Source organism: Pogoniulus pusillus, chromosome 3 (genome assembly GCF_015220805.1).
Source record: "Pogoniulus pusillus isolate bPogPus1 chromosome 3, bPogPus1.pri, whole genome shotgun sequence".
In the NCBI taxonomy this organism is placed as follows: Eukaryota; Metazoa; Chordata; class Aves; order Piciformes; family Lybiidae; genus Pogoniulus; species Pogoniulus pusillus.
Genome location: NC_087266.1, coordinates 42,004,035 through 42,024,276, shown reverse-complemented (window position 1 = coordinate 42,024,276; position 20,242 = coordinate 42,004,035). Strand labels below are relative to the sequence as shown.

General features: G+C 43.1%; 1 long non-coding RNA gene across 1 annotated transcript; it reads right to left on the bottom strand.

Annotated features, from left to right (window-relative positions):
- Window positions 1–741: 741 nt before the first annotated feature.
- Window positions 742–11,805, bottom strand: LOC135173926 (uncharacterized). Its single transcript, XR_010301560.1, has 2 exons — window positions 11,706–11,805; window positions 742–2,604 (listed from the first exon to the last, which is right to left on the bottom strand). It is a non-coding gene; the product is annotated as an uncharacterized LOC135173926 (long non-coding RNA).
- Between the last annotated feature and the right edge of the window lie 8,437 nt (window positions 11,806–20,242).

Sequence of the window (20,242 nt, the reverse complement as noted above, 5' to 3'; positions counted from 1 at the left end):
ACAGTGTAGGAGGGACATCGTGGTGCTGGAGCAGGTGCAGAGAAGGCAACAAGACTGGGAAGAGGTCTGGAAAACAACCCCTATGAGGAGTGGCTGAGGGAACTGGGGTTGCTTAGTCTGGAGAAGAGGAGGCTGAGACAGGACCTTATTGCCCTCTACAACTACCTAAAAGGAGGCTGTAGTGAGGCTGGAGCTGGTCTCTTCTCCTAAATTACTAATGATAGGACAAGAGCTTCAAGTTGCATCAGGTGATGTTTAGGTTGGATGTGGGGAGGAAGTTCTTTGAGTGGGTGGTCAGACACTGGAACAGGCTGTCCAGAGAGGTGGTGGAGTCACCATCCCTGGAGGTGTTTAAAAGGAGAGTGGATGTGGCGCTTGAGGCTATGGTCTAGTCATTAAGGGTGCTGGCATGAAGGTTGGACTGGAAGACCCTGGTGATCCTTTCCAAGCATAGTGATTAGATGTTGCACTGAGGGATTTGGCTTAGTCAAGGACTCGTCAGTGTGAAACTATTGATCGGACTCAATGATGTTGAAGGTCTTTTCTAATCTAAGACATTCTATAGCTAACTGTAAGCAACGTTAGGATCTTAATTTCACACATAGTGACATCACAACCTTGCTCAAAAATGACAGATAAAATTAAATAATGTTTTTTATTTTACTTAAATCAGATAAAAAAGAGTTTCTTGCCACAGGCTGGATACCATGAGTATCAGAAGAATAAGAGACAGGGCAATGCTTAACATAAGCAAGTTCCAGTTTATTGTACCCCAAGCATGGGTTGATATACTTTCCATCAGAAGGCTACATAAGAAGGTTACAAATCATGTTAGACTCATTGATTACATATATTTGCATTAGAAACTACATACTAATTAGCATAGACATTCATCATATTCTCTCAGCAACATGTACATTGTGTCTAAGCAATCTAAGTCAGCAGAGATGGGGGAAAACCACAGACTCCAGCTTTATATTTGTTTGTATTCATTCCACCATTCTCTAAGGTCATTCCAACCTTCCATTTTATCTCAACTCAGCACTTACCGAGCTTGTGCACTCTCACCTATCCATGGCTTGTGTTCCAGTGTTTCAAATTCCAATAGCTGTACCATAATCAGACAATTCTATAGAATCACTACATTTAATCTTACTATTCCCAACAGTTGGTAATGTGATAAAAGTGGGTAATTGTGAAACTGCATATTCTCCAAGATGAAGCCAATTCACACAAAGAAACAGGAAAGATGAAGAAATAAAAAGCCCAGACCTAATTTAAATCAAACAAAGGCAGCGTAAGTAGATCTGCATTCTGAAGTATGATGTAGGTATTACTTAGAAAAAAATAACATTACTGACATTATTAAAACAAGTGAAAACAAATTATGGTGAGAAACAAAGATGTGGAAACTGTTTACTAGTTCCATTCTGGCTCCTATTATAAATAAATGATGATATTTTAGAATAGCTGTAGAAAATAATCACAAAACTGGTGAAAGTGCATTTAATGAAACATCATGAACAGACAGGTAGAATTTGCCTGTGGACATGAAATCTGTTAATGTAGGAGATCTGTGCCTGCTGATTCTCATCCCAGGGGGTCACTTGCTCCCTCAAAATTAATCTGCTCTGAGAGAGGTTTATCCCTTTTCTGTATGTTTTTAATTGACTACCATTTGTGTCAAACAACAGGGAATTGGATCTTGTGCCTTCATCAGCTACAGGTCATAGCCTTTTTTCATTCAAATGAATCTATTAGTGAGATTGATGAACTGAAATGGTGTACAAATAAATGACTACATTAAGTCTTACAATAGTAGAGGTTTTGATGGCAGCAACTAAGGCTGTGTTTTTTCCTAAAAGGAAAAAGTTTTACAAGTTCTAATGAAATGTTTTACAAGTTCTAATGAAGTGACAGTTTCCTTAAACCAAGAATAATTCCACAAGCTTAAAAAAATTCCACTTAAGAGGTAGCAGCCTGTCAGGGTGGCAGTGGTGGTGGCTGTATGAAATTTTTGTTCTGGAGGTTTTACAAGGCACGCATTTCCCAGGCTTGTTTTGGGGGTATCACAGCTTTCAGGACTAGCTGGCAGCTGGGATCCTTTCTCTATCTCATTCCACATTAGTGCAGCACAGGTGGCGGAGAGGGTGTAGGGACCAAGTATGCCTTGAGTAGCATTCAGTTCCAAGCAGGTACTGGCATGTGGTGGAGCTGCAAGCGCTGCTCCCATCTCTTACTTCCCAGCACCAGCTCCTTGTATCAGAACCTCTAATGCTAGGAAGCACAGAAGTTAGAGGTACTTTGTAAACACACAACTGACATACATCAAATTCACCGTGGCAGAATCACTTTTGGGTTTCCTTCATTTGCAATGACTCAATATAGTTGAAAAAAATAGAAACCACGTTGCAAATGAATCAGAGCATTTACTCCTGCGTCCTGCTCTGGCAGAGGGGTTGGGCTCAATGATCTCCTTAGGTCCCTTCCAACCCCTAACATCCAGCGAAATGAGAGAGCGATGATTTATTCTGGGATTCTCAGAAGGAAAGAAAAATTATTACGTTTCACCAGAGAAAGGAATCTTCCACCTCCATATGGTTACTAAGCAAAAAAAGGAAAGAGTAAGAAAAATTATGTTGGACACGGAAATATGAATGCAAAGGAAAACTTACAAATCCTTGAGTCTTATGGAATGCTTTTGAAGAACCTGCCCTAAACAATATTGAACTAAAATCATAAATCATAGAATCAACCAGGTTGGAAGAGACCTCCAAGATCATCCAGTCCAACCTAGCACCCAGCCCTATCCAATCAACTAGACCATGGCACTAAGTGCCTCAGCCAGGCTTTTCTTGAAGACCCCCAGGGACGGTGCCTCCACCACCTCCCTGGGCAGCCCATTCCAATGGGAAATCACACTCTCTGTGAAGAACTTCTTCCTAATATCCAGCCTATATCTACCCTGGCACAACTTGAGACTGTGTCCCCTTGTTCTGTTGCTGGTTACCTGGGAGAAGAGGCCAACCCCCACCTGGTTACAATGTCCCTTCAGGTAGTTGTAGACAGTAATAAGGTCACCCCTGAGCCTCCTCTTCTCCAGGCTAAACAGGCCCAGCTCCCTCAACCTCTCCTCATAGGATTTGTGCTCCAGGCCCCTCACCAGCTTTGTTGCCCTTCTCTGGACATGTTCCAGCACCTCAACATCCCTCTTGAATTGAGGGGCCCAGAACTGGACACAGTACTCAAGGTGTGGCCTGACCAGTGCTGAGTACAGGGGAAGAATAACCTCCCTTGTCCTACTGGCCACACTGTTCCTGATGCAGGCCAGGATGCCATTGGCTCAATGACATCATCGAAAGAAATCAGGAAATAAGCTCTAGTTACAAATTTAAGTATGCCTCTATCAAGTCAAGATACATAAAAATCTCTATGAGTAGCTTATTCCCAAGTCAATTTAAAAAAAAAAAAAAAGTCAACATAGATAAGTACACACATCTATGTTTTGTAAGTTATTACCCACCTTATTTGTCAGGAGTCAAATGAAAGTGGTGTTCAGTAGCAGGAGCCAAACTGTGTTCTTACACTGAAGCAATCGGCCCATTGAAATAGCCCTGGATGTCTCAAAACTCACAAGCCATACTCCAGGAGGATTCATAGAATCAGCCAGGTTGGAAGAGACCTCCAAGATCATCCAGTCCAACCTAGCACCCAGCCCTAGCCAGTCAACTAGACCATGGCACTAAGTGCCTCAGCCAGGCTTTTCTTGAACACCTCCAGGGATGGTGCCTCCACCACCTCCCTGGGCAGCCCATTCCAATGGCAAATACTACTGCTTTATAAAACAGCAGAGGTACAAAATGGAGTAGACAGGACAATTCTACATGTATATGGATCAATAGTCATTTTAGGAACCATCCTGAACTGCACTGTTAAGGCCCTTCTGTGCTTTAAACAAACAGGGGTAAGTCAGCTAATTCAGTTTATTTATTTCATCTATACCATGCAGGCATCAAAATGAAGAAAACCAGTAATGAGACAGGCAACTACTTCTAAAATTCTTCAGGGATCTTTGTGATGCTTTGGGTGTTACCTGCCCACCACACACTTAAGAAAATCACCCAGACTAGACTCAGCAGCTCGAAATTAAAGAAATGAAAGATTACATTTACAGTTTAGCACAATATACATGCAGGCATTAGCAGCACATACAGCCATAGACAGAAATATACAAATTAAAAGGGTAATACAGAAACACAACAGCCCAACCAGAAATCAGGGTCCCCAGGAGGGGCTCCCAAACACCCTTCCACCTTCTTTCTATCCCTCTACCTTCTCCCAGACCTTGTCTTATGTTCAAGGTGAGTTTGGAAAATTGACATGAGGGGTAAGGAAGCAGAATTAGACAGCAGGTTAGGGAGAAAAGTGCAGGCAGCCAGAACCAAAGAGCAACTCTGTTATGTATTTTTATGTACTTGTTTTTATACCCCTCAGCAAGCCTATGAGTGAAGTAGACATCATCGCTGTTTATTTCCACAGCCTATAATCCAATTTGTCTCACCAAAATATCTCAGCTAGGCTCAAACTAACACAATCTTACACATGCATTTACTTCTCTTTCTGTTCCCTCTTCTGCACAATCCCTGCCACTGTCTGTCTTTACTCCTCTACACCAATGCTTCCACTGTCTTGCCTTGGCAAACTCCTTGTTATTCCTTAGAGGACAGTGCAGTAAGTTCCACCTATTTTAACAACCCAATGCCAAGACCTCACCTAACTAACTTTTCACCTTCTTATTTCTTCATTTCTGTTAGTCTGATTTTTTTTCCCACTTCTTCAAATTAGCTTATGATTGCATATTCTGCCTCCATTAGAAAATCTCCCTACCACTGCTTTATTTCACTTACACTCTATAGTATATATATTCTATTATTACATGGAGACTTCTGGGAAATAGCATAATGAAAGTCATTATACAAAGCAAATGTACATGTGTGTTGTAATTTGGGTTGGTTACTTCAGCATGTCTATGTTTCAAGGCTCTCTTCCCTGGTAGTTAGGTTCATTTATGTCACAGATGTTTGGTTATTGGTCTCCTGCCTCTTCTTAGAGGTACTGTAATTGAGCACCTGCGTGTGGGGACAAAGGGAATTGGGGGTTCTTGATTAATTTTCTCCAGCTATAAATTATTTATTGTCTTGTACCACTCTCATATCATCCTCTTTGGGACTCTTTTAAGCTGTCAGAGATATCTATTTACTTTTAATTGATTGCTACTCTGCGCTCATTGAGTTTCCCTAGATGACAAACACAGAAGAAATATTAAAGCTATCCATATCTAACTACAATAGGAAGGTGTGTCATAGCACAATTATTGATAACAATGGATTCTAATCTTTCAAAGTGCTCAATCCAAGATAGAAAAATCACGTTAACCTCAAAGAATGACTAGTGTATAGTCATATATACTAGAGTATAAGTGCCTGCACAACTTCCCATTAAGCATGGGGATGAGCTATCAGAACTTCAGAGATCTCTTCACCCCTTAGCAATGCCTTGGTTCTGTGGCAGAGACAGCTATGAATCAAACTATCTTTTTCACAGAAAATTGGAAATGTGAATTTGGCTCCTTACAATTCTATGCACAAATTGGAATAAGTCATAGAACTAATCAGCTTGGAAGAGACCTCCAAGATCATCCAGTCCAACCCAGCATCCAGCCCTGTCCAATCAACTAGACCATGGCACTAAGTGCCTCAGACACTCTTTTCTTGAAGACCTCCAGAAACAGTGACTCCACCACCTCCCTGGGCAGCCCATTCCAATGCCAATCACTCTCTCTGGCAAGAACTTCCTCCTAACATCCAGCCTAGACCTCCCCTGGCACAACTTGAGACTGTGTCCCCTTGTTGTGTTGCTGGTTGCCTGGGAGAAGAGACCAACCCCCACCTGGCTACATCCTCCCTTCAGGGGGGATGTCCAACTGTAGACAGCAATGAGGTCACCCCTGAGCCTCCTCTTCTCCAGGCTAAACACCCCCAGCTCCCTCAGCCTCCCCCCATAGGGTTTGTGTTCCAGGCTCTTCAACTTTGTTGCCCTTCTCTGGACACATTCCAGCACCTCAACATCTCTCTTGAATTGAGGAGCCCAGAACTAGACACAGTACTCAAGGTGTGGCCTGACCAGTGTTGAGTACAGGGGCAGAATAACCTCCCTTGTCCTACTGGCCACTCTGTTCCTGATCCAGGCCAGGATGCCATTGGCTCTCTTGGCCGCCTTGGCACATTGCTGGCTCATGTTCAGCTCCTATCTACCAGTATCCTTTCAATCTGTTTCTGTGTACATAAAATAAACCTAAGGGTACTTGCAACACTCTACGATGTGGAACTTGTACACATGGTTTAATTGTAATTACAATCTTACTACATTTTGTATTAACATTATAACTCTCTCTGCTTTAAAACTATCAGCCAGGCAAGTGTCTCACAAAGATTAATAGAGCATTGAAAAATAATTCCAGTTCTTTGGGTGATAATTTTGTCATTCTGACTCACAACAACACGTTGAGCAAGAGGAAGAAAGAAAAGCTATTTTTATCTTGTCACAAGAAAATGTTATCCACAATACTGTATCTGACAGTATCTGGAGAGTAGCAGAATCATTAACATGTACCAAATAAATGGTCAAAGGTATAGCATTAGAAAAACCAGGAAAATAACACTAACATTCATGTGAGCCAGTGGAACTGTTAGAAACAGCATCTGAGTTCAGTGTCTGGCTGAAGAATCCATATACTTATAAACTGATAACTATGAGTCATTGAATCATAGAATCAACCAGATTGGAAGAGACCTCTAAGATCTTGAATTTAATATATCTGCAATAGTATTTGTTCATCCTAAAGTATATCCATCCTTCTCTCTGAATAGGACTCTTTCAGAGAGGACTGACTCTTAAGACCTGTACTCTCTCTGTATTCAAACAATTATACCAGAAATGAAGCCATTGTAACAGATTATCCATATTTATGGAATTATAGAATCAGTCAGGATTGGAAAGAACCACAAGGATCATCGAGTTCCAACCCCACTGCCACATCCAGGGACACCCTACGCTAGTTCGGGCTGGCCACAGCCTCATCCAGCCTGGCCTTAAACACCTCCCTGAGCAACCCATTCCAGACTTCCACCACTCTCATGCTGAACAACTTCCTCCTCACATCCACTCTGAATCTCTCCACCTCCAGCTTTGCTCCATTCCCCCTAGTCCTGGCACTCCCTGAGAGCCTCAAAAGTCCCTCCACAGCTGTTTTGTAGGACCCCTTAAAACACTGGAAGGCCACAAGAAGGTCACCTGGAAGCCTCCTCTTCTCCACACTGAACAGCCCCAACTCTTTCAGTCTAGCTTCATAGCAGCTCCAGCCCTCTGATCATCCCCGTGGCCCTTCTCTGGACATGCTCCAGCATCTCCACATCCTTCTTGTAATGGGGGCTCCACAACTGGATGCTGTACTCCGGGTGGGGTCTCGCCAGAGTAGAGAGGGAGAATCAACTCCCTCAGCCTGCTGGCCACACTTCTCCTAATGCAGCCCAAGATTTGGTTGGCCCTACAGGCTGCAAGTGCACACTGCTGGCTCATGTTGAGCTTCTCATCCACCAGCACCCCCAAGTCCCTCTCCTCAAGGCTGCTTTCCAGCCAGTCACTGCCCAGCCTGGATTTGTGCTTGGGATTGGAAGAACATAAAGATTCACTCATTTAAATACAATGCATGAAAGTCTAGGGTTTTCATCTTCTAACTAAGTATACTGATAGTATATTAACTAACTCATCATTTATTGCATCTTTATTGCACTTCTACAAAGACCTTATCATAAACCATCAGTGCTTGAGGCATGCTAAAATTGTAAGGGTTTTTTTTCCCCCCTCTCTGAACGAATTAACACAGTGGCCCTCTGGCACTGTTTAGGCATTCTTCATTTGCTTGACAAACATTAAAATGCTGGCAGAGCATGAATGTAGGAGAGAACACCAAATTATCATTATTTAATAGCATTCAAATCAGCCTAATTTTTATAAATAATCTTTTGAAGGTTGCTATCATGTAACACAATGGGTAGCAGAAAATGAAAGGACAGCAGGCTTTCAAAATTGAAACCAAAGATACAAATGTTGTATATATTAATATTCTATGACTGGGGGCCCAAGTATTTTTGATTAGCCATGCCAAAGGAATGTTACCAACCCTCCTAAAGTAGTTTTTTCAGTGATCAGCCCTGTCTTTTCCTCTCATTTTTCTAGTCATCTGTTAGTGCTGTCATGAATACTCTTACACTAAACTTTGCTTCCTTTTGAATTAAAGTTATGTAACTTTTCTTCCTGTTCAAGACAGTATTAGTAATTTCAGATCCAACCTTAGAAGGTAGCTTGCACCTTCTCCAGAAGTTTGATCAAAAGGTGTCAAGCTTCTTATTCCAGAATATAGAAGGTCACACATCTGAATTTCAACAGACTCTAGGAAAGTCTCATTATAAGTATTGTATGTAGGGAGGGACAGTATTTTGTGCAGATGGGAGTAAGAAACTCTGCTGAGGACAGTGCACACATGCAAACACATTCTTCCTGGTGCTGGGAATTGCCCCAATCCAGATGCAGGACCTTGCACTTGACCTGGTTGAACTTTGTGAGGTTAACAGGGGCGCACTCTTCAAGCATATCAAGGTCTCTCTGAATGGCAGCTCTTCCTTTTAGCATATCAAGTGAATCTATCAGCTTGGTGTCATCTGTAAACTCGGTTAAGGTGCAGTCAATATCACCACTGATGAAGATGTAAATTAATGTTGGTTCCAGTACAGAACTCTGAGAACTGCCACTCGCCACTGGTTTCCACTAGAACACTGAGCAGTTGACTACAACTCCTTGCATGAAGCCATTCAGCCAATTCCTTATCCCATCTGACAGTTATTGCATCAAACCCACATCTTCAGTTTAACAGCAGGAAAGGTGTGGAGCACCATATCAAAGGCCTTACACAAGTCCACATAGATGGCATCCCTAGCTTGTCCATCCGCATACAGATGTAGTCACTCCCTTGTAGAAGGCCACTAGATTAGTCAGACACAATTCACTTGAAGCCACGTTGGCTGCTTCTAATCACCCCTCAGATTTTCTTAGGTTTCAATATAACTTCTAGGAGGTTCTGCTCCATGATCTTACTGGACATTGAGGTGGGGCTGACTGGTTGGCAATTCTAAGAGTTTCCCTTTTAATCTGCTTTAGAATTGGGTGTGATTTTTAGCTTCTTCCAGGGTCTTTGCCTTTCTAGGATGCAGCTACAAATACCAAGAAAGCTGTCTGATGTCATTGTGAAGTCAATCTCAATTACTTTTGAAAGGTCTTGGTGATCAAGAGAGATTCCCAAGGGACTGTAAGAAAGCAAATGTCACCCTACCTTCAAGAACAGCAAGAAATAGGATGAAGAGACCTACAGTTCAGTCAGGCACACCTCAGCCTTGGAGAGGGTGGTGAAGTAAATAGCCCTGGAATTCTTTTCCAAACACATAAAAGGAAAAAAGTTGTTTGGAGTAGTCAGTATGGATTTACAAAGGGCAAGTCATTCCTGATAAACCTTGTAGCCTTGCACAATTAGATTAGCTCAGTGGATGGGGCGAGAGGAGCGGCTGTTGCTTATTTTGGCTCGATTAAGGCTTTGAAGACTGTCTCCATTAACATCCTCATAGGCAAACTGAGGAAGCATGGATAAATGTATTAAAAATATCTGAACTGCTGGGCTCAGAGAGCTGTGATCACTGATGTGAAGTCCAGCTGCAAACCACTCTGCAGCATGTCCCTAGCTCAATGACATTTGCATGCCTGAGACACCAGTATGCTTATGATAATCTAGTTTCTAATCACAAGTGTTTCTAACACAAAAGTCTCCAAGAGCTCTTCATAAAGAAAAGAGCTAGTACCAAACAATTGTCCATCCAAAGCAGTATAGTTGTTTCTCTATGGCATTTCTCTTCAAGCACTTTTATTTCAGTTACAGCTATCTTCATAACAATATGTAAAAGTGAAACTCACCCAGAGAGACAGATATCAGCTTCAGTCTTAAGATCTGCTGTGAAACAGTTTGAAAGTAAATGCCATTAGAGAGTTCATATATTTAGAAGTGAACTTTAGCCTTATCTTTTCTATCTCAAATGGCATAATCCCAAATGAGCTTCATCTATTATGTTACTCCCAGCAGTGTAAATACATAGTAAGTTGCAGGATATACAGCTACACATAGCTTTCCTGCATCTTTAAGATGTCAAAGCAGAACAAACCTTAAATTTTTAATCATAGAGGGGTAAATAAACCAAAATCAAGTATCCTAGGAACTTAGAACAGTAGAAATAGGGAGTGCTTATGCAAGGCAATAGCATAGAATCACATGGTTTGTAAGGGACCTTAAAGATCATTTAAGCCAAAATCAAGTATCCTAGTGTGCTACTTTGAAGCTAGCTAGAATGTTTTGGTGAGAAGAATTAAATTACAGCCTGTGGAAAGAAAACAATGGTGATGTCTACTTTGCTTATAGGCTTGCTCAGATGTATAAGAATCAAATAATAGATAAGGAGGTCTTGCTTCTGCTGGGGAGCTGGCTGAGCTGCATCTCTAACCTCACCCCTCTCTGCCACTCCTTTGACTAATCCACTTTGCTTCCTAACCCCCTGGCCAAAGGTCCATCCGTCCTTGGGACTGGAGTAAGGTTGAGAGAGGCAGGGGGAAGGTAAGGGGTGGTTGAGAGCCCCTCCTGGGGACTCAGGTTTCTGGGAGGGCTGCTGTGTTTCTGTATTACCTTGTACTTTGTATATTTCTGTATATACTGTAAATATCTGCTTCTATATTCTGCTAAGCTGTAAATAATAAGCTTCATTCAATTTCCAGCTTTGGCTGGATCTAGCCTGGGTGATTTCTGAAGGGGGGTGGGGAAGGGAACAACATCCAAACCATCACACCTAGGAACAACTTAGAAAGAAAACTAGAAAGAGGGAGTGCTTATGCATGGCAATAGCATATAATCATAGAATTACTTGGTTTGGGAAGGACCTTAAAGATCATTCAGTTCCACCCCCTCTGCCATGAGCAGAGACACCTCCTCCTAGACCAGGTTGCTCAAGGATGTAGTTCATTTAAACTTTCAGTAAGGAATACATGCTGGGGCAACAGGAGATATATTTTAGAAAGACAGAAGGTTTGGTGGCCATCCAGAACACTGGTATTTATTTCTCTGTTGTGGCATCTGGGGGAGATGATCTCTGTTTCTTATCTATGGTTTATCAGTCAAAGTGCTTGGACAGTGCAGCAACTCCCTGTCAGATTTTGTGTTTTAACATTGTTAAGAAAACATACAAGTTGGATCAGGTCCTGGATAAGCCTGACAGTTAAGCTCTTTACTTGCCTGGATTCTGCCCTTAGTCCAGCTACTAGGATGCTAGTGAGTGCTCTTCTGAGTAGACTTTGTCTTTGCATCAGCATCACCAGTGGCATGATTTTCCCCTATTCTTTTTCATCTACTGAACATGGAGATCTACCATTCTGCTGTGTCCAGGGCATGGACTCCCCCCCATCAGCTCTGCCCCAGAGCCATTAAGGTGCAGGGGGTGCTGGCATTGTGCTAGTCTGGCCTTGTGTGGTGTCCTGCTTATGACATCAGAACATACCTGTTGCTGTAGGATCTGAAAGGAGAGTCTTATACTGGGGAAAAATAGCTGCTCCATCAGTCCTGCACCAAAGCTGCTGAGGTGACAGCAGGTACTGATGAGGTGACATCCTGAACAGAAAATCATGTTTGAAGTCAGCATATCAGAGCCATTGCTATGGGATCTGGGAGAAGACTTTTGGGACTCTTTTGTTCAAATATGATTAAGAGTAAATTCACTGAACTTGGAGTTACAATGAGACACTCATTGCAGTATATGAAGAATCTCCTCTACTGCTATCAACAACAGATCTCTGTTTTTTCAGAAGTGTTTTGAATGTTAAACAGTTGTTATATGTAGTGCTTTGTTCTAGTGCAAACCCTGTGTAATGGATTAGTGACTGCTTCCCCAACACAAACGTGAGAGGAAAAGTAGCACACAAAGCTCAGGGTTGAGATTAAAAGTGTAACATAACATAAAAAATCATGATGCATAATTACCTTAGCTAATCATCTAATTAATGTAATAATACAAAGCATGATTATCTCAGCTTGGCCTATTTACAGAAAAAGTGCAGTGAAACACAGGAAAAAAAAACAAACCTCTACAACTACCAAAAAGGAGGTTGCAGTGAGGCTGGAGCTGGTCTCTTCTCCCAAATTACCAATGGTAGAACAAGAGGAAATGGCCTCAAGTTGCATCAGGCAAGGTCTAGGTTGGATGGTCAGGCACTGGAACAGACTGCCCAGGTGGTGGATTCACCATCCCTGGAGCTGTTTTAAAAGGAGAGTGGATGTGGTGCTTGAGGCTATGGTCTAGTGATTAGGCATGCTGGGATGAAGGTGTAACTGGATGATTCTGATGGTCCCTTCCAACCATAGCGATTTATAGTGATGAGATGTTGTGCTGAGGGATTTGGTTTAGTCAAGGACTTGTCAGTGTAAAACTAATGATTGGACTCAATGAGTTTGAAGGTCTTTTCCAACCTAAGAAATTCTGTGAAACCAAGAGAAAACCAAAACCAGCAGCTACACCACTCCCACACCTCTCCACCATGCCTGCAGAAAAAGAGCCAAGATCCAAGAACCCAGAAGCATCAACCAGAAGAGGAAGTGTCCCATGCTGCAATCTGAACTTCAAGCCCCATAACACTTTGGTCCAGACAGCATTTTCTTGTTTTTTGTTTTTTTTTTGAAGCTGGTATGACTGCAACATGGTATGAATGTGGTGGAATGAAAATTACCCCTCAGATAAAATCATCAGACTAGCTCAGAAGGCTTGAAAGCAAATGAAGCAATATATTTACAGCGAGCTAAAATCTAAAAGCATATAATACAACTAACAAGTACAACATATACTTACATGTATTTACAATCATTTACAGTTTAGAAACAACTCAGAACTCCCTTCCTGGACAAAGCCCAGAAGGAGCCAACCACCACCTTGTCCCCACAGAGAGAAGCCAAGGTTAGTGTAGTCATGCAGGATCGGCCAGTGCAGGGAATTCAAAGAGGAGAGGAGGCAGGAACCAAAGAGACAGGAATGGTTTGTGCAACAGATTATATACTAGTCCAGCAAACAAATTAAATCATAGAATCAGCCAGGTTGGAAGAGACCTCCAAGATCATCCAGTCCAACCTAGCACCCAGCCCTGCCCAATCAATTAGACCATGGCTCTAAGTGTCTCAGCCAGGCTTTTCCTGAACACCTCCAGGGATGGTGACTCCACCTCCCTGGGCAGCCCATTCCAATGCCAATCACTCTCTCTGGCAACAACTTCCTCCTAACATCCAGCTTAGACCTCCCTTGGCACGACTTCAGACTGTGTCCCCTTCTTCTGTTGCTGGTTGCCTAGGAGAAGAGACCAACTTATCTATCATTTTTCTTCCATAACCAATATAATTATTTATCACTTCAAAGAAAGCTAGAGAGTTAATTTAAGAGCACTTATTTCTAAACAAATAAAGTATATTTTGTTCCTACAAGATTCCCGTCTTCCTTCACTGTTGCGTACAGCATGTTGGTGAATTTCTTCTACCATCTGCTCTTCTGTTATTTCTCTCCTTTTCTTGCCAAATCAATGAAGGACCACAATATTTTTTATGCTGACAATTTGGAATACCTTTTTTGAGGTTAACTTTAAAGCTTATGCAAGTAAGAGACTAAAGTCCCTGTTCAACAAATACAGAAAGACCAATAAGTACAGTATACAAATCCATCAGTGATCCCTGTAGTGCTCTACTATACCCCTGACTTCTGGGTTCATGAACCATATGCATTTGTCAGGAGATGTTTAGTTTAAAAAGGCAATTAATAAATCACCAATAGCTAAGTGAAATCAAGTGCAATGTAAAGAAGGTCCTTCTGTGATATGCTCTCATAAATAGCTTCTTAAGAAATTGCTGTGAACTGATTACAGTATCACAGTATTATTAGGATTGGAAGAGACCTCATAGATCATCAAGTCCAACCCTTTACCACAGAGCTCAAGGCTAGACCATGACACCAAGTGCCACGCCCAATCCTGCCTTGAACAGCTCCAGGGATGGCGACTCCACCACCTCCCCAGGCAGCCCATTCCAGTGTCCAATGACTCTCTCAGTGAAGAACTTTCTCCTCACCTCCTCCAGCCTAAATTTCCCCCATCATAGCCTGAGGCTGTGTCCTCTTGCTCTGGTGCTGGCCACCTGAGAGAAGACAGCAACCTCCTCCTGGCCACAACCACCCCTCAGGTAGTTGTAGACAGCAATAAGGTCACCCCTGAGCCTCCTCTTCTCCAGGCTAAACAATCCCAGCTCCCTCAGCCTCTCCTCGTAGGGAGGAGGTCTCTCACCAGCCTCATTGCCCTTCTCTGGACACGCTCAAGCATCTCAATGTCCCTCCTAAACTGGGGGGCCCAGATTGTTGTTGGCCAAACCTGTACTGCAGGTGTTAACTTCCTAGCAGGTCTTTTCACAGAACACATGGAATTAATAGAGTTTAGTGTATGAAGTCAGTCTACTGGCAAAGGCAAAACTACAAAGTTGATCTTCTGCCATGACATAACCTATCTCAGTCAGCTTGTGATGTTAGGTACAGAGTGAAATCATTGCTCCTTGCACCACAAAGCATTTACTCTGCACAAACATTTGTTTGTGCTGGCCTATGCAAGAACAATTCAGCAAATTTTTGAATCCCTGAGGAGGAAACAGCTTTGTTCAGATTCATAAAGGATTGTAGGCTGTGCAAATTCCACCCATGGCATAACATTTCTTAATTGCCGATACTATAGGGCTCTCCATAACCAAGCTTGTGTTCCTTTCAGTGCTCTCAGTCTTGGCATAATTTGTACTGTCACAGTTCTCTGAAATGCATGGGACCCTGACAGGGAGCATTTGTGCACAGACTGAATAGAATCTATGATGCATACCCATCTGTGAAGTGACATGATGAGTTCACCCTGCCTTTTGTGATAGCAGACATCTCAGCCCTGGCATCAAGCGTCAAGGTGCCATGCTTCTTAGCTGAAGGACTTGGTATATTTAGTAAAGTTAATTGGTGCGTCCTGGGTCTGGCAGCATCATTGTATGATTATCTGATGATGATACTCCACCTGGTGTGATCTGCTAATCTCCTGGTATGGGGTCATCCTCTCTGCAGTACCTACATACTACCTTGGGAGGAAATCATCTAAAGAGTGGCATCTCTGTTGCTGAGACAGGGGATTTTCACAAATATTTCTTTTTAAAGCAAGGGTGAAAGTGCATCTTATGATGTACTCCATTTCTGAATTTCATTTTACTTGTAATCCTGAGATACTTCCAAGTAAAAACTGCATTGAAGGTGAATATGAAAGAACTTTGAGCAGTAGAATTTTGCTACAAGTAAACTAAAGTGAGTCACAACATGTCAGGGGCTGGAAGGGACCTTGAAAGATCATCCAGTCCAAACCCGCCTGCCAGAAATGGATCACCTATACCAGATCACACAGGAGCACATCCAGACAAGTGTTGAATATGTCTAGAGAAGGAGACTCCACAGCCTGCCCTGGACAGCCTGTTCCAGTGTTCTGTCACCCTCACAGCAAAAAATAATCTTCCTCATGTTTAAACAAAACTTCCTATGCCTCAATTTCCACCCATTGCCCCTTGTCCTGTCATCAGGCATCCCCAAGAAGAGCCTGGCTCCATCCCCTTGGCACTCACCCATTACATATTTACCACACAGAGGAGCTCAGCCTAAGTAGGGAGGCCCAGCCAGCACCCGTGGGTGATGTTACAGTGACCATCAAGATTCTGTCCTACCTAACCGGGGGGCCACCAGGCCCCCCGGCCTTTAGATCCCCTTCACCATTCACCCAGTGTGCACCATGGACACTCATCAGTGACAATGAGAGGAGGATCCCTCTGCCCAGCCGGGCAAGCTTAGGGCATGCCTTTCCTAAGGCTGATTATAAAGGCGAGTGGGGAGGGAGGGCAAAGTGGTCACACCTGGGGAAGGTGTGCTGGGTACAGGTGGTTCTTTTCAATCATAGTGACTCATAGTGATTAGATGTTGTGCTGAGGGATTTGGTTTAGTCAAGGACTTATCAGTGTGAAACTAATGATTGGACTCGATGATCCTGAGGGTCTTTTCATAGAATCATAGAATCATAGAATCATAGAATCAACCAGGTTGGAAGAGACCTCCAAGATCATCGAGTCCAACCTATCACCCAGCCCTAGCCAGTCAACTAGACCATGGCACTGAGTGCCTCATCCAGTCTTTTCTTGAAGACCCCCAGGGACGGTGCCTCCACCACCTCCCTGGGCAGCCCATTCCAATGGGAAATCACTCTCTCTGTGAAAAACTTCTTCCTAACATCCAGCCTATACCTACCCTGGCACAACTTGAGACTGTGTCCCCTTGTTCTATTGCTGGTTACCTGGGAGAAGAGGCCAACCCCCACCTGGCTACAATGTCCCTTCAGGTAGTTGTAGACAGTAATAAGATCACCCCTGAGCCTCCTCTTCTCCAGGCTAAACAGGCCCAGTTCCCTCAACCTCTCCTCATAGGATTTGTGTTTTCCAACCTAGGAAATTCTGTGAAATTCTGTTAGCTCTAAAACTAGCACAAAATAATAGCAGCATATTCAACTCAATCTATGACACCATGGCATTCATCTCTGAGCAGCTTCGGTCACTGTACAGCTGATTTCTTTATCAGGAATCTAAACACAACACAAACACATGACTTAATGTATGCACCAACCAGACACAAAGTATGAGTTCATGCATGCACCAAATCATAGAATCATAGAATCATAGAATCAACCAGGTTGGAAGAGATCTCCAAGATCATCCAGTCCAACCTAGCACCCAGCACTAGCCAGTCAATGAGACCATGGCACTAAGTGCCTCAGACAGGCTTTTCTTGAACACCTCCAGAGACTCCACCACCTCCCCGGGCAGCCCATTCCAATATCAAATCACTTTCGTGTCCCCATGTCATGACAGGCTTAAGGATGCAAATAAGTCACTGGTTGTAGTGGTTTGGGAATTTCACAGACACACACAGTTAGGAATTCACCCAGACTAGATTCAGTCAGCTCAAAGTTCTTTAGAGTTTAGTACCATTTACAAGCATCCATATACACAATATACACAGATATTTACAGTTATATACAAATTTAAAGTAATACAGAAATACAAAATCCCTCCTGAAACAGTCAGACTGCCCAGAACACTCTCCCAAACCAACCTCTCCCCCCTCCTCCCGCCCCTTCCTTCCCCCCCATAAATAACCAGATCAATCTCCGTGTAGCTCATGTGATAATCTGCAGAGATCTAAGGAGAGATGTCAAAAAGATGATGAGGAGGTTAGAGAAAAAAGGGTTAGATCAGGTTACACAGATCTCATGCAAAGGAGACAATGTAGGTGGAACCAGACACACAGACTGACAGAGCAAAAGTAGCAAGAACTGAGAAGTGAGTGCCTTATCTGTGTTTTGAGTACTTACACCTCTCAGCAGAAGAATGAGTGACACTGGTGTCACTGTTATTTTCTCCTCGCAGTCATGGATTTAATTTCTCTCATTAAAACATTCCAATTAGCCTCAAACCAACACACTGCTTCTTTGGACTGCTTTGAGCCATACTCATAACAAGGGTGCTCGGTCCAGGAAATCATGCTAAATCCATCTATAAGATATGTCTCCAGACTTCATACAGAACAGATGTAAGTGCAAACATGACCTACTTTGATCTGATGATCCTTCCCCATTGGTCTGAATTGCTTATTAATGTAAATGTAGCAGATAACTTCTGGTACTTTACATTCAAGCTCTCGTCCTTGGTGGGTATTATATAATCATTGCAGAGAGTGCTCAACATTAAAACTCTTTCTGACCAGTCTCACCACTCAATTTGTGTAAGAAAATAATTATCACTGGATCACAGGATGTTAGGGGTTGGAAGGGACCCAAGGAGATCATCGAGTCCAGTGCTCCTGCCAGAGCAGGACAATACTATCTAACACAGAGCACAGAGGAACACATCCAGACATGACCATGAAAGTCTCCATAGAGGGAGACCCCACACCCTCTGGGGACTGGGGGGCTGGGGACAGAGTGGCCGGAGAGCAGCCAAGAGGACCTGGGGGTACTGATAGATAGCAGGCTGAAGATGAGCCAGCAGTGTGCCCAGGTGGCCAAGAGAGCCAATGGCATCCTGGCCTGCATCAGGAACAGTGTGGCCAGTAGGACAAGGGAGGTTATTCTTCCCCTATATTCAACACTGGTCAGGCCACACCTTGAATCCTGTGTCCACTTCTGGGCCACTCAATTCAAGAGAGATGTTGAGGTGCTGGAACGTGTCCAAAGAAGGGCGACAAAGCTGGTGAGAGGCCTGGAACACAAACCCTATGAGGAGAGGCTGCGGGAGCTGGGGTTGTTTAGCCTGGAGAAGAGGAGGCTCAGGGGTGGCTTCATTTCTGTCTACAACTACCTGAAGGGACATTGTAGCCAAGTGAGGGTTGGCCTCTTCTCCCAGGCAACCAGCAACAGAACAAGGGGACACAGTCTCAAGTTGTGCTGGGGAAAGTATAGGCTGGATGTTAGAAGGAGAGTGATTGGCATTGGAATGGGCTGCCCAGGGAGGTGGTGGAGTCACCGTCTCTGGAGGTGTTCAAGAAAAGACTGGATGAGGCACTTAGTGCCATGGTCCAGTTGACTGGATAGGGCTGGGTGATAGGTTGGACTGGATGATCTTGGAGGTCTCTTCCAACCTGGTTGATTCTATGATTCTCTCTGGGGAGCCTGTTCCAGTGCTCTGTGACCCTTACAGTAAAGAAATTCCCCCTTGTGTTGAGGCAGAACCTCTTGTGCTGAAACTTACACCCATTTTTTATTATGTCCCTTTTTTTATGCTAAGTTCTGGTGTAATGAGTTCACTCCTTAATTTTAACACAATATGCATGGCAGCAGATTCCCTCAGTGTGGGGGAACTGGAGAATTTGTGCACCAGGAACCAGCATAGTACACTGCAGAGGAGTATTTCCCCCAGCCTAGACAGCTTTGGAAAACTAGAATTTTATTTCCTTGCTCTATTAAATCTCCTACAACTCTCAGGCTGAATTTGCTGTGTCTGTATACTTCTTCATAATCTTCTTTGACACAATTCTCTTTCTCTTCACGTCTACCTATTGTTTTTCCCCCATCCTTGCTCGCATTGCCGCCAACAGGTGGACAAATCAAGTAAACCTAAGCAACGTGTTCACTGTAGCAGAAAACAAAAGCATCCACATCAGACAAAGAAAAGTAGGAAAGGAAAAAAATATGTACACTGTCTCACAGTTTCATTAATGCACTCAGTCTTAAGTTGGGATTGTGTGAGGTAAATGGTCCAAATCAGGCTACAAAGACATTTGGAAATGCTTATGTATCTTAAGGCTCTGTATGGCATTTGGCTTCAAAACAATTATTGGAGAATTCAATTAATTTTGCAGGGTACTTTATGCTGATCTGTAGATGTCATAAAAGAGAACTTCAGGCAAAAATAGTGCTGTCTTTTGGCATGAACATTGCAAAGCAAAGCAACTCTCCGGGGACTGTCTGTATAGCTACCATTTCCTGTAGCAGCTTGGGAGAGAAGGCTAAGGAGGGAGAGTTCTGTCAGCACTTAACACCTTTCAGCTTAGCAGTTACTTTCCAGTAATGGCTCTTGGATAGACATTTCAGAGTGATATCCTTCAGCATAAAGGCAGCTTGTGCATGGTCAGTCTGCAGAAAGAGAGAGCTATGTGAGTGCAGTCACAAACAAGTGTAAACCAACTTGTCATAAACACTTTCCAGTTCAGTTGTGACTTAGACAAAGTAAATGAGCTTTATACCAAAAAAAAAAAGAATTCCAGTATGATCTTAGACAAAGATCTGCACAACACTCTGCTATTCAAATAATCTAGGAGAGAGATAATCTAAACAAATGAGGCTGGTACTGCTAAACGATTATGCTTGGTTCCATTTCTCTAGCAAATGCAGTGAAGGTGCAGGGCACCTGAGATTAGAGATATTCTTAAACCTTATTTGTATTCCCTCGGTAGAA